The 14,884-nt window shown below is 40.8% G+C and overlaps 1 long non-coding RNA gene across 2 annotated transcripts in view; it reads right to left on the bottom strand.

Moving 5' to 3' along the window:
- The window catches only part of LOC115835213, a 38,573-nt gene extending 23,908 nt beyond the window's left edge, over window positions 1-14,665 (bottom strand). For both annotated transcript variants that reach the window (XR_004030207.1, XR_004030206.1), the window contains exons 1-2: window positions 11,714-14,665; window positions 10,830-10,891 (exon numbers count right to left, since the gene is read on the bottom strand). This is a non-coding gene — a long non-coding RNA (uncharacterized LOC115835213). The remainder of the gene's footprint in view (window positions 1-10,829; window positions 10,892-11,713) is intronic.
- Window positions 14,666-14,884: the final 219 nt, after the last annotated feature.

Genomic DNA, 14,884 nt, shown 5'->3' with positions numbered 1-14,884 from the left:
ACAACAGGAGGAGGCTGGGACTCAGGGATGTCACAGAACCACTAGACTATGCCATACTTCGTGACTTAAGGGAATTGAACCACTATTGGACTAAGCCACCTTACATGCAAACTATAATATTCAATAAGCCAAGTCACTCATGAATGACAGTATAATAACACCTCACGACTCCACAATGCTGAGGAATTGGAAAGCCTGGAAAACCTATACAAGAGAACAGTTTCTGCTCATCCAAGGTCTGCTCACAGGAGCCAACCACAGATGTCTACCTGCTTAGAACCTCAGCACGTCTACGACCCATTCTGAAGTCGGTTTTGTTTTCTATGCCTCTTCATAATAACATAATCTCCCTTGAGATTACACAAAATCAAACATCTTTAAGGAGCCAGATGAGCTCAAAACTTAAGACAAATGTGGCAAAATGCTTGGCAAATCCTTACTGAGCGGAGGCGCATTCATATCATTTCCATAAACAATGGAGGAAAGATAGAAAGGGACTCAAATTAGAACCATGCCAGAGCCCTAACATTTTAGATGATATTAAACCTACAAACTGGCACTTAAAAGTGATGAGGAACACACAGGAGACAAACACGTGTGCCTCATGTCACTGATTAAAGTTTGAAAGGACGCATTAAGACTCAGCTGTTATAGATAATGCCTGAAGAATTTCAGATTACTTGGAGGGAGACAAATAGGAAACTACTATTTTTTTTTTTCTGACTCATGAAGAGATATTGAGGCCCAAACACCTGGCTGCTGGAATAAATAAATTTCCTCTGGGCTATGTTGTATTTATTGCTTGCTGTGGGGAGCATTTGACTTCTGTATGGACTGGCCAGAGTGGATCAATGGTGCGGCCAAGCCCAGTGATGTCCGACAAAGACACTGCAAGCAATGTCAGGCTGCTGTGTGGAAAGTCCAAAAAAGAACACTTCCCCTTAGCCCAAGAGTTATTTTTACTGAGATAACCCAGACATTTACCAGAGCTTCAGGGCAGAGAAGCTGCCAGCAAAGCTTTCAGATGCAAATCACCCAGGAGGGCACTTAAGGAATCTTTCCCTTTCCATCCCAGGAGAGTATCTTTCACCCCTCGTAGATTCATGGTGTTCTGAACCCTGATCAAGGCCATCACCAAGTCTGACCCCAGACCTGACTACTGCCTCATCACTGCTGATTCAGGGCAGACTAGCAAAGCCAGCATGAGATTGGAGAGCCCATGCCCAAGCAGGGAGCACCCTCAGGGCACCATCAACCTCCAACGCACGAAATGGACAGATGAAGCCAAGTTGCACACGCACAGGCGGTGATCAAAGTGTGAGAGTGAAACCAGGTTTGAAGATTTTTTTTTTTTTTTTTTTTTTTTGACACGGAGTTTCTCCCTCTCATTGCCCTGGCTGGAGTGCAATGGTGCAATCTTGGCTCACTGCAACCTCCACCTCCCAGGTTCAAGCGATTCTCCTGCATCAGCCTCCCAAGTAGCTGGGATTACAGCTACACTACACCTGGCTAATTTGGTATTTTTAGTAGGGACGGGTTTTCACCATGTTGGTCAGGCTGGTCTCGAACTCCTGACCTCAGGTGATCCACCCGCCTCGGCCTCCCAAAGTGCTGGGATTACAGGCATGAGCCACCATGCCCGGGCGAAGATGTCTTTTCTAAACCTGCTAAGAACTTATCTCTGGTCAGAAATTATGTCAGGAAGCCTCTGTTTAAAAACAAAAAATAAAATGAAAGGCACTCTAGAAAAAGAAACTTGAATTTTTATTGTGACTCCACTGAGTAGTTCTTTAATATCCTAGCATCATGCTATTCTTTGGAAAGAGGGGAAGCATGTTGAAAAAGCGAGACAGAATTTAACTGGAACTCCAACTTTCCTTAAAACTAGGTGTGTAGCCTTAATGCATTCACCAATATTGCAGACATTCCATCTCTGTGACAAAGCAAGACCCTATCGCAAAAAAGAAAAAAAAAAAAAAAGCATCATGATAGCTGCCGAGGAAATCAGGGAAGATTAAATGCAATGACATCTGCAAAGTGCCTGGCAGTTTGGTCGTTATGATTAGTAGCAGTAGTTGCAGTGTAGTTATCACTGGCAATTTTTAAAATGTGACTCATCCTTCCTTCATGAGGAAAATGTAGATTCAAGGTTAAATTGTTAGCATTAAAAAATGGTTTAGACCATTTAAAGATGATTTCTGAACCTTGATCTGAAAATTACAAAACACATTGACATAGAAAGATTTTGGCTCACCCCAAGCAGCACGCTGGTTGGCAAAGACGAAGATCTGTTACATCAGAGGAGTGCACTGCTCTTGGCTCCAGGGGGGCAAACCCCGTCTTCAACAGAGCACTGAAGAGTAGATTTCCCAGGACTCAGAGTCACCTGGGGCTGCCGTAATGGAGGGTAAGCTAGGTAGGATAAGGCAAGCCCAGAGTGTGCTGCATTGTCAGGCTGGAGAGTGGAGAAGGAATTGTTTACCTGGCACACCTGGGTCCTGAATGCCACGCGATCTCAGAACAATAATGAGTGTTTGCTGAACAAAGGTCTATAGAGCCAAGAGACCAGGAGATAAACTGTGAAGCCATCCTAACTACAGCTTTTATTATTAAGCCCCTACCCTGTATCACTCAAGTTAGATTCATTATCTCATTGAACTCTCACAATAAAATTATGAGGTGAGCCAGTTAACCCCAGCCATATGAGCAAACAGATGTTTAACGAAGTTCAGCCACTTAGGTCACATGAGTGTCTTCTGAGTAAAGATGAATCTTTCTTGCCATGAGAGTTTTCTGCTCCTTTCAGCTTCACAAGGAACCTGTCGCCTACAGTCAGGGCCCTGGCTACGTAGAGCATCTTTCATTCTGCAAACATTTCTGATTCCAAATTCCCAACATAATCTGCCTGTGTCCTGTCTTGTTCTTTCATGACAAAGACATCTGATTATCAAATTAGATACTTTGATAAATACGGTTATACTAAGGTAAGCAAAGGTGGTATTTTTTATCTCCTTCTGTTGATAAAATCTTAAGTCAGAGATTCTCAAAGAGGGATGTGTAGCAATGCAGGAGTCTCCAAGAAGTTTCTTTCTGTGTTCCCTAAGCTAAAACTATTTTTACAATAATGCAAAGATATTGTTTGCCTTTTTCACTGTTTATAGTTTTCCTTGAAGTAACTGGCTCATTTGGTTCATTTTTAAGAAAATATCTACCAAATACTCAAGTCTGAAACTGTGGTTTGTCCTTCCACCATTCTTTCAAGTAAAAATACTATTTCACAAAAAAATGGCTTGCAACCCAGCAGCCTGTGATCTTTTCTTGGAGATGACCCTCACTTTTGGTCTGCAGCAGAAATATAATATTCCTACTTGTCATTTCATCACGTAGAATATGTTTTAAATATACTAAAGGTTGATGTTTAATAATAAAATGAATAATTGTATTGCTTCATCATGGACCTATTTGAAAGGTTTTTGCTGGTTTCTTTGCTTTCACTGAGTGTGTGGTGGTGAAGATGTTATGAGTGTTAGCAGTTTACCACCACCACCATGATGTGTACAAAGGCTGCAGTAGTTTTATTGCCCATTGCTTTTGCAACACCAGTGCATATGTCCGCATCGAGATAAGGCAAATTTGTTGCCAGTGATAAAATTTGACTTTCAAGAGAAAAACTCAAATTAAGAAAAAGTAGCCTCTGGGAACTTCCCAATACTTAAAAATCTTTCTGATAAAATTAGTAGTGATATAATCAAATGTGATTTTTTTGGTGTGGTACTATAAAATAGGATAATTGGAAGATCTTCATAACTCTATGAACCAGTATTTTCCACATTAACAGGGAATGGCATTATAAAATCATGCATGGGCAAAAGCTTTTTGAACTGAAAGACTCCTGGATTTTACAGTAATAGTCTACAAAAAGCTCTATGTTTTTAGATTCCATATTGCAATTAACAATGTAAAAACTACCACTTGCCTCACTTACCAAATTTTAGTGTAATAGCAAAGAAGTATATTCACAATTATATATATAAAGGCTACTGAGGCCAGGCACGGTGGCTCATGCCTGTAATCTCAACATTTTGGAAGGCCGAGGCGGGTGGATCACTTGAGGTCGGGAGTTTGAGACCAGCCTGATCAACGTGGAGAAACCCGGTCTCTACTAAAAATACAAAATTAGCCGGGCATGGTGGCACATGCCTGTAATCCCAGCTACTTGGAAATCTGAAGCAGGAGAATCGCTTGAACCTGGGGGGCGGAGGTTGCGGTGAGCTGAGATCATTCATACCACTGGACTCCAGCCTGGGCAGCAAGAGCAAAACTCCATCTCAAACAAATAAATACATAAATGCTACTGAAATGCTCCTTCATTTTCCAACTATGTTTCTATGTGAGGCTAGATATTCTTTATATACTTCAACCAAAGCAGCATATATGAAATTCAGCACTCTTCTATCAAACCAGACATGAAAGAGATTTCAAAAATGTAAAGCAATGCCGTTTTTCTTACCAAAATTTTGTTTTAGCAAATTTTGGGAGCGGGAGTTGTTCTTTGGATTTTTAGAGATGGGAGTCTCATTCTGTTGCCCAGGCTGGACTTGAACCCCTGGCTCAAGCAATCCTCCTGCGTTAGCCTCCTGAGTAGTTGGGACTACAAGTACATGCCACTGTGCCCGGTTAGTTATTTTTTAATGAAAATATGTTATTCCTATTAAGATATGAGTTTCTTATTGACATTTTAAATGAATTAATAAATAACTTTCCTCAATTTTAATTCCTGGTACAGTAAATATCAATCGATATAAGCCATACGAACAAAGGCTCTTTGAGGTCTTCAAGAAACTTTAAGAGCGTAAAAAGGGCAAAGTTTGAGAGCTGCTGCCTTTAGTCAAAACAAAACAAAAACAAGTACTCAAAAAGCAGAGTTTGGTAAGATAAGTCTTTTCCTACCTCCTGTGAATTATTTCAGGATCTCTTCAATAGTAGGCAAAATAATAACCCTTAAAGACATCCAAGTCCTAATTCCCAGAACCTAAGTGTTACCTCATGTGGTGAAAGGGAATTAGATTGCTGACGGAATGAATGTTGCTAATCAGCCGCAGCCTGGATAATCCAGGTGGACCAGAAATGACATAATCACGAAGGACTCTAAATGCGGAAGAGTGAGAGAGAGGAGAGTCAGCATCAGAGTGAAACTCTCCCAGCTGGTGTGGTGCTGGCTTTGCAAATGAAAGGGCCACAAGCCAAGGAATGCAGCAGCCTCCAGAAGCTAGAAAATGCAAGAAAAGAGGTAAGAGATCCCCTGAGCCTCCAGGAAGGAAAACAGCCCTGCCAGCATCTGGATTTTAACCCATTAGCATCCACCTCGGACTTCTGACCTCCAGACTGCAAGACAACAGATTTATGATGCTCTAAGCCACTGATAATGCTGAACTTTACCTGAGCCCGGTGTTCCTGGAAAACAGCTAATGTTAAGAAACCCTCGTTTATTCTGTGCTCCAGGAAGTGACCTACTGCAGACTCACTCTTTCCCATGTGACTTAGATGACACTCAAGCATAACCCCTTGTTTAGGACAAGGCCTGACACAGACCCTCCAAATTCCTGTTCTTTGCCTCATAAATGATAAGTTGAACTATTTGTCTATTGTCACTTGGGACAAAAGGCACGTTAACCTAACTTTGGCTAAATTTATCTCCTTCCCTCAGTCCCAAACCTCAACTAGAGCCAGCAAACAGCCTCTCCTTCATGCCCTATCCTAGAAACAGGGTGACTTCAGGGGAAAACGTTCTCAGACCTACTGTCCTATCATGCCATGTTCCTCATTCATCCTACTTCTCAGGCTTGGTTCTCCTTAGTCTTGTTTACTCCCCCTTATAAAAGAAAAGCCTTTTTCTGGCTGACCTCTGAGACAGTTGCAGATTTCATAGTCACAGAATTCTCCCTAATGTAACAGCCCTTTATCCCTCTTGCAATAATCCTTTCTCACATAGCACCACCCTATCTAAATTCAGATTTGCTTTTCTTTTTTTTTTTTTGAGATGGACTCTCGCTCTGTTGCCCAGGCTGGAGTGCAGTGGTGTGATTTCAGCTCACTGCAACCTCCGCCTCCCGGATTCAAGTGATTCTCCTGCCTCAGCCTCCCCAGTAGCTGGGATTACAGGTGCGTGCCACTACACCCGGCTAATTTTTTGTATTTTCAGTAGAGATGGGTTTTCACCATGTTGTCCAGGGTGGTCTCAATCTCCTGACCTCATGATCCACCCGCCTTGGCCTCCCAAAATGCTGGGATTACAGGTGTGAGCCACCGCACCTGGCCCAGATTTGCTTTTTATCTGACACCACTGAGTTTGTGTAATTTGGTATAGCAGCAGCAGGAAGCTAATACATCACCTAAAAGCAGCAAACTTCCCAAGCCTTCTTGAGAGAATGAACAAGGCAGGAGCAGAATATAGCAGGATTAATTCCCATTTATGTAGCTCCTATCAAATGACTGGCATCCATTCCATTTGCACTCATACCAAAGATGGTGAAGATTTGAGACTGAGGGAGGTTTACCAAGATGAAGATCTTTGATCAATCAAATCAAGGATCTCTCGATCCAGCCTTCTAGGTGGCATAGCTGGGAGTCTCAAAGAACTATTCTTAAATTCCTTAGTGACCCAGAGCCCCCACACTGTCACTACCCAGAGGAACTCCTTGATGGCTCAAGTAATAGGAATGCACTTTGGCCTCTTAGGATATTCACTTACAAGTCTGCATGTGAGAACTCATTTCATTTTAATAATAAAAGGTAAAACTTGGAGAATGAATACAAATCACACCATTCTCTGGGATGCAAAATGGAAAAGGAATCTTCTGAGTTAAACACTGTGAACCCCTTAAGGAGTATCTCATGATGTGTATGTAGACTTTGCAAGGACGTTCTCTTAATAGGAATGACCTTGTTTTCCTGTTTGCACTATTTCGAGTATTAAGAGGTGCATTGCAAGCAAGGCTGATAGCTGACATGTTGAAGCTGCAAAATGAAACCCTTTAGTTAAGAAAGAAATCTTTATCTCCTAAAAGTCATGCTGATGAACCAGATGTTTGAGTGATGTTGCTGCTATTTTAGTATCTTCGGTTGTCATTTTTTACTTGAAGGTTTTAAAAATGAAGAAGCAAAAGGGCTCACTAAGCTTCACTTGCAGCAGGCAGAGCCTTGTCGGTGAGTCAGCCCCACACACACAATCATACACGTGCTCGCGCGCGTCTCTCATGCCATATCACTCCAACACAGACTGCTTCTCACCCTCCCTATCTCAATCCACAGGTTGCATGTTTTACCCGCCCAGAACACTCACTGCTGTGTGAGGAATAATTGCTGTACCAAAGGCAACGCACACACACCCTTAGCTATCTCCAACTTTCCACGCAGTAGGTAGAATTTGAGATTTCTGGCTTATCATTTTATAAAATGCAGAGCAGGAAATTTAGAATATCTCATAAAATAGAAAGGTTTTCAACAGGAAGATCCACCCAGGGCAGCACTCCTGGCCACATTTTATTACTATTCTATGTCTCTCCTGAAACCCAGCCACCTGGTTTGCATTTTCCCTGCAGCTTGACATCTTCAGGATGCCTTTCTCAGCTGAGTGGCCTGTGGCAGGGACAATGGCCCTTCTCCAAGGAGCACATGGATTAGCACATGTGCTGTTTTCAACAAACCACCTGACAAAACTGTGACTTGCCCCCACGTGAAGGGTAGAGGTTGTAGAGGGGAGTTAGAAAAGGCAAAAGAGAAAAAAGAAAAGCAGAATGAACTCTGTACATGCATGGACAATCTCCCACTCTGGCCCATCTTTGATTCCTAACCTGCGATCCTGAGTGAGTTTTGAAAGAAAGGTGGTTTCCTGACATTAGATGCAATATTGTGGGGTGGGGGGAATGTTTTTATCAGATTCACAATAAAAGATTAAAACCCATCTTAGTGAAGTTTCAAATTCAGTTAAACAATATCTTCTTTAAATTCTCCAGCATAGTTCAAACTATTAAAAATAATCCCTCCCTTATCTGTTCTTTAAATCTGGTTGTAACCAAAGGGAAGTTTCTTTTTCTACTTTCTGTGTCCAGGGGAAAAAAAAATTAAAGGGAAAAACAAGAGGGAGAGGAGAAGAAAACAAAATTGGAGTGTAGTGAAGATGAAATAAGGAGTTGCTGTAGTAGTGGAATTTGCGAGCTAGAAAGATCACTTTTTCCAACATGCCCTTTTAATAAGTAGACATCATTCGTGATTTATCAAAGACTATGAGGCTAAAGTGTTGCCTGGTCACTGCTTCTTGCGTCTCACACCAAGCAGCAAGACAACACCCAGGGCAAGTGGGAGAGGGAGTGATGAGTCAGTAGGCAAAGGCCTTGCCTGTGGTGGCCCAACAGACTCCTTACAGAAGATATTTCCCTCTGAGTTTGCTCTTAAAGACATTATTGGCTGAGCATGGTAGCTCACACCTGTAATTCCAGCATTTTGGGGAGCCCAAGCTGGGAGGACCACTTGAGCCCAGGAGTTCAAGAGCAGCCAGGGCAACATAGCAAGACCCCATTCCTATAAAAATAAATAAATAAAAAGTAAAAATGCTATGAGTGCACAAAAGCATGCAGTAGCCACAGGATCAACATTGAACAAAGTCAAGTAAAGATTTTTAAGTTTTTATTTGGGGCTGTTTATTTGGTTTGACACTTTGTCTTTCTACCTACCTCTATGCCCTGGGAATTAAGAGAACTGAGTTCAAGGAGCAAATTTGCATTTTGCTTAATGTTAATTGAGATGTTTCCTGCACTTTTGCACCAATATGGTTTGGCTGTGTCCTCACTCAAAATCTCATCTTGAATTGTAATCCCCATAAGCCCCATAATCCCCACGTGTCCAGGGAGAGACCAGGTGGAGATAATTGAATCATGGGTGTGGTTTCCCCTATGCTATTCTCATGATAGTGAGTGAGTTCTCACGAGATCTGATGGTTTTATAAGTGTTTGGTAGTTCCTCCTGCATGCATTCTCCTTCCTACCGCCTCATGAAAATGTGCCTTGCTTGCCCTTTGCCTTCCACCATGATTGTAAATTTCCTGAGGTCTCCCCAGCCATGATGAACTACGAGTCAATTAAACCTCTTTTCTTCATAAATTACTCAGTCTCAGGTATGTCTTTATAACAGTGTGAGAATGGACTAATACATGTATCATCTGTGTACACATTATTGTTTAAAAGGGTGTTCCTAGAGAACATTAAGTGACCTAGTCAGACAAGCTGGGCTGTCAGGACCATGGTCCAGGGTTCTAGGATCCTCAGGCCTCTTCCATGAGCCACACATGCACTCACAGTCTCCAACATTCCTCTTCAATGTCTTTTCTTGTTCAGGTCACAAAGAATGTCACCAAGGCCAGCATCCAAGGCTCCTGGGCTGCAGATGCCCAACACCCTGCCTTTGGCCCTCATCCAGTCTCTCTAGAACACCCTTTCTTCCTTGTCTATCCTGCTCTTAGAGAACACTTGCTCAGAGTTCTCTCTCCCTGACACCACCACTGGCAGAAATTAGCCCCCTCTTCCTCACATCCCCACCAGACACAGGGAACACTAAAAGTGAGGACCACGTTCTATTGTCTCTGTAGAACCAGCAAATAGCAAAGGTTCTGGCAAAAAAAAAAAAAAAAAAAAAAAAAAAAAAAAAAAAAAAAAAAAAAAAAAAGAAAGTCTCCATGTAATGGTTGAACTAAAGCTTTCATGGGCTCAGAATTTATTCATCTGACAAGTGTCTGTTGATCACTACCGTGTACCAGGTCTGTGCCATGATGAAGGGATATAAAGATGCATAAGACCCAATTTATGTTTACCAAGAGCTCTTAGTCTAATGGAAATGAATGCAAATCTGTCAACCTCTAAAAGAGAAAAAAAATCCAAGTTTATTCCCTTCTGATAATAGGACAGAGGACGGAGGCATCTTATTCATGGGACCAGAGATCTACCACCATTTGTAGAGAAACTCACCTGACTGGGCATCATAGCCATACCTAATGAAGTTTTAATAACCTGATATGTTTAAAGCTGAATTCAAGTTAACAGAGGCCTGAAGATATTAGGGTTGATTACGGAAAGTACAAGAGAGGAAAAAAAGAAAATTAAATCTGAGGAAGAGAGAAATAAAAATGATAATCAAATTTTACAGTAGGCGATTTTGTTCTATTTCTCTGTCTCAAAGTGGAGGCAAAAGCAGAATTTTCTTTTATTCTTTAGAAGATCCACAACTGGCCCAGGAGGCCAGGCATGTACTCAGTTCCCACCTCAAGACTTCATGTATAGCATTCTCCTATTTTTAAAAATGGATTTCTGTAAAATGTTTCATAATGTGGATTGGTTTCTTTGGGGTCTGCCTCTGCACTATAACTGCATAAAAAAAGACATTAATAACTTCTCCGTTAATGGGTTTTTCGGAGTCTCCAAAGACTCACCTTGTACATTATAACTTCCTCCCACTTAGCCCCCTGGCTATATCTTGATTGCCCTTGTAAGACATCTTCAGGACATATTGCTTAAGTTAAAGATTGTCCTTATGAGAAATAACTTCTCATACGATGCACAACGTATGCTCAGGAAACAGCAGTGCTTAAGTGCCGTCATTTCATGTGTCATTTTACCTTCATCCTGTGAAACGCTCAGCTCTGAGAGGGGCTGACCCTACCTAGTAAATGAAGAATTTCAAAGACAGAGGCAGCTGAGGCTCTGTCTAAGACATGAGAGGTGACTTTGAACTGGTTATTTCATGTTTTGTCCTTTGCCAAGACACTCTAGTCACCTCACCCAATCTTCACTTTTACAGGGTGAGGCGGAGTTCCCAGAAAATTATTGTTCCATTTTGAAACCTGTAGAAGAGAGAAAAAAGATTCCACAAAATCATAATTTGCTAAGTGTATGTATATGTGTGTATACATGAAATGTATGAGTATCTTTTCTATCATTCAGATATGCTAATATTAAAGATAGTCTTGCAACGGTTCTCAAATTTTGCTACGCTCTCTGTGACACCATAGAATGTACATCATTAGAGGGTAGGAACTATGGCAGCCTCGTGTTTGTCACTGCTTCTAGTCTTGTAATTTTAGCCTTTTCTGGTCCCAAAAGAAATCAAGCTTGCATCTCCCTAAATATCTGTCACTGGGACGAGCAACTGGCACTAGCCGCTTTAGCTTGGCAAGTAAACCCTGAATTCAGAAGTAACAAGCAAAGGTCCCAAGATTCTTCTTGCTAAAGTAGGAGTTATTTACCTTTTATGAGTTACAGACAGCTTTGGGAAGGCTTTTTAAATGTACATAGCTACAAACAAAAGTTTGCATGCTGTTTTTGGAGGGTCATAGGCCCTGACAGCTAACTTCAGCATCTCTACCTTGAAAATATTTTTAAAAGCGGCCTGCCCCATCTCCTCATATTCTGCCCTCTCTTCCCCAGGTTGGCAGCCCCTTGCTTTATTTTGGTCTCTGCTGTCTTCATGTTACTCAGAGAGCACTTGTTAAGTAAACAGCCTCCGCAATGATCAGGTAACTGCAGTGGTAGTTGTGTGCCTCATCATGCTGCCGATAAAGAAATGACAGTCTGGTTAACCAAGCAGCACTGGTTTTTGACAGATGACAAAGCATTCATGGCACTGAGATCAGTTTCAAAACAAATGGCTGTCTCAGGCTACTCACCATTCTGTCATGAGACTGTCAGGGGCTGCCTGTGCGTGGTTCACATCCGAGGAAGCTTGGCCAACTGGCGCTCACAAGAGATGACATCTATCAACAGCATCAGTCTCTGCAGGCCTCCAAGTAGTACACCCAACATTCAAACACAAAGCGTGATAGAAGAGGCATCCCAGTGCGGCAGCTGCAAATTAGCAGCATACAATGAAAAGTTGGTTCAAAATTCGGCTTCATGGTTTTCATTCAGGGCAGCATGATGACTGAAAGCAGATTTTTGTCTCCAGTGGACCTCGTTTGCCACTCACTTGCCCTTTCAAACCACCCTTTTACTCAGTTTCCCTTTATAGAAAATGGGGAAATTGAAAACATTACTTTCCCAGGTTACTGTGAATGGTAAATGTAGTGGTAGTTAGTGCAGGTAACTACTATAGTGCCTGTCAAGTATTCAAGGATTCAAGAAACTTATGAATGAAACAGTAAATCCAAGTTAATTCTAACTTATAAAAGGAAATCATCTAAGTTTTATCTGAGAACTACATAGTGAAGTCAGTCTGTGTGGGCTGCCATAATAAAATGCCATACACTGAGGGGTTTAAACAACAGAAATTGATGTCTTGAAGTCCTGGAGGCTGAAAGTCAAAGATCAAAGTGCGGATGGAGATCAAAGTGCGGGTGGACTCTGTTCTCGGTGCGAGTGGTCTTCCTGGTTTGCAAATGCTGCCTTCTCGTTGTGTCTTCACGTGGCAGACGTGGTGTGGGGGAGAAAGAGGCCGACCTGGTGCTTTCTGGTGTCTCTTCTTGTAAGCACACTAATCTCATCAGATCAGGGCCACACACTTATGACTTCCTGTCACCTTAATTCCCTCCTAAAGGCCCTATCTTTAAATACAGTCACATTAGTGGTTAGGAATTAGTGCAACTTAGGAACTTAGGGGGAATACAATTCAATTCCTTACAAATGGCAATAGATTTTAGGTATCCTGAGAAATTTGGAAAATGAGACCCAAACTGAAATAATATCTCTAATCAACACATTTTATAAATCTTGAACTGAGAAAATTAAAATTCTGAATTGAGAAAGTCCATATGAAATTATATTTCTTCTCTGGGTTGAGGGAGAGCCATGCCAAGTCCAGAAATTCTCCATTTAGCCCATTTTGTGAGTCGATTGGTACAATTTAAGGGTTGGACCACAGACACAGAAGTATGATCCGAGGGACACTCCAGCAACTGTGTCAGGGAGTGAGGGCAGGGAAGGCAGGCTGGCCTGCAACTGCCACTTGCTCTGCGCGGCCATTTTCAATGAAAGATCCTGGGTGCCAGAGACAGTATTTTAAAGTTCATGGCACACAAAGAGTATGGAAGAAGTCAGGGATATTTTCTGAGTTGGGAAAAACATACCTAGTTTTCTGCTAAGTCGACACAGCTTTTCTTTTTCTTCTAGCTTTGGAGAAACTAAAATGTGAGGGACAAAGCTCCCCTGCATTTTCATGCCCAGCTGTCTGTGCTTACGCCGTTCCTTTGGCTTGAATACTGTTCCTGCCTTTCTTCGTGGGCAAAATAATCAAGTCCCAAGGCAATAACACATCCTCCTTATAATTTCTTGTAAGCCCATCAGCATTCTCTCTCTTTCGCCCCATATCCCAATACACTTTCCTCTTGCTACTCTGTGACCTCTTAGCAAGTTCTGTACCCCTCCACCACTCAGTTTCCTTGCCTGCAAAATGGGTATGTTATTGATATATATCTCATAGATTTGTAGTAATTAATGAAACAAAAAATGTGAAGCATTTAATACTGTGCATGACATATTATGGCCGCTTAATACATTTTAACCTGTTGCTATTATTATAAATTGTTTGTCACATGTGTTTCAGATATCTTGAACAACTTTCCAGGCCTTAGTGCTTCTATTAACTACATAATATTTACAGGACTGTATAAAAATAGATAAAGACACTTAAAAGTATGTATGACATGTTCTTTTTAAAAAGTTGGATTGAATTTATGATTCTTGGAGAAATGTATGATTTTCTCCTATAAATCATTATTCTTTTAAAATCAATCATGTTGAGGCATAATTTACATTCAATGAAATTTACTCATTTTATGCATAAAGTTTAATGCATTTTCACTAATGCATATAATGCATACACCATTGTGACTGGCACCACTTATGAGACACAAAACACTTCCATCCCCCTGAAAGGTCCCTTGTGTCCTGGTCCACTCAAGCCCATTCCATCCCTACCCTGGGAAATTACTGATCTATTTTCTGTCACTACAGATTAATGTTACCTGATCTATAATTTGATATAAATCAAATCCTACAGTCTGCTTTCATTTTTTTCTAGCTTCTTTTCCCAGATTAATGTTTTGAGATTTGCCTATACTGTTAAAGCTATCATTAGCTAATTTTTTATTGTTTTTAATTTATTTTTTATTTTTACCCATTATATGGCTATACCACACATTTTGTACATAGCTTCACCGTAGATGGACATTTGATTGTTTCTGTCTTTTATGCATCATGTATAAAGCTGCCATGAACATTTCATTACAAGTCTTCATATAAACATACATTTTCATTTCTCTTGGAATTATTGTTAGGTAAAATGGCAAGTGCATATTTATAAGAAACTTCCAGGTTATCTCCTATTTTGATTTCCCCACAGTGATGTATGACTTCCAGTACTCAATGACATTACCAATATTTTGTGCTGTAAGTCTTTACTTTTTGCCTTTTTAGCAGGTGCACAGCAGTATCTTACAGCAATTTTCATTTATTTTCCCTGATGATTAATGATGTTGATGATCTTTTCATGTGCTCCTTGGCCATTCATATATTGTCTTCTGTGAAGTTCCTGTTCAAATATTTTGTTTATTTTTTTCTTATTAAGTTGTAGAAACTCTTTATGTATTCTAACTATAAGTCCCTTCTAATATCCCAAGGATATTAGAATACAAGACACATGATTCTAATATCCCAAGGATATTAGAATACAAGACACATGTATTCTAATATCCTCTCACAATCTTCAGCTTGCCTCTCATGTTCTTAACAGTATCTTTTAAAGAAAAAAGCTTTGGATATAGTCAAATTAATCATTGTTTCTTATATTTAGCTTTTGTTTTCTGAGGAATTTTTGCTTACCCCAATGTCACAAACATTTTCTT

The sequence above is a fragment of the Nomascus leucogenys genome, chromosome 5 (genome assembly GCF_006542625.1).
Source record: "Nomascus leucogenys isolate Asia chromosome 5, Asia_NLE_v1, whole genome shotgun sequence".
NCBI classification, from domain to species: domain Eukaryota; kingdom Metazoa; phylum Chordata; class Mammalia; order Primates; family Hylobatidae; genus Nomascus; species Nomascus leucogenys.
The sequence above is the reverse complement of the archived record's forward strand: the minus strand, read 5'-3'. Positions and strand labels throughout refer to the sequence as shown.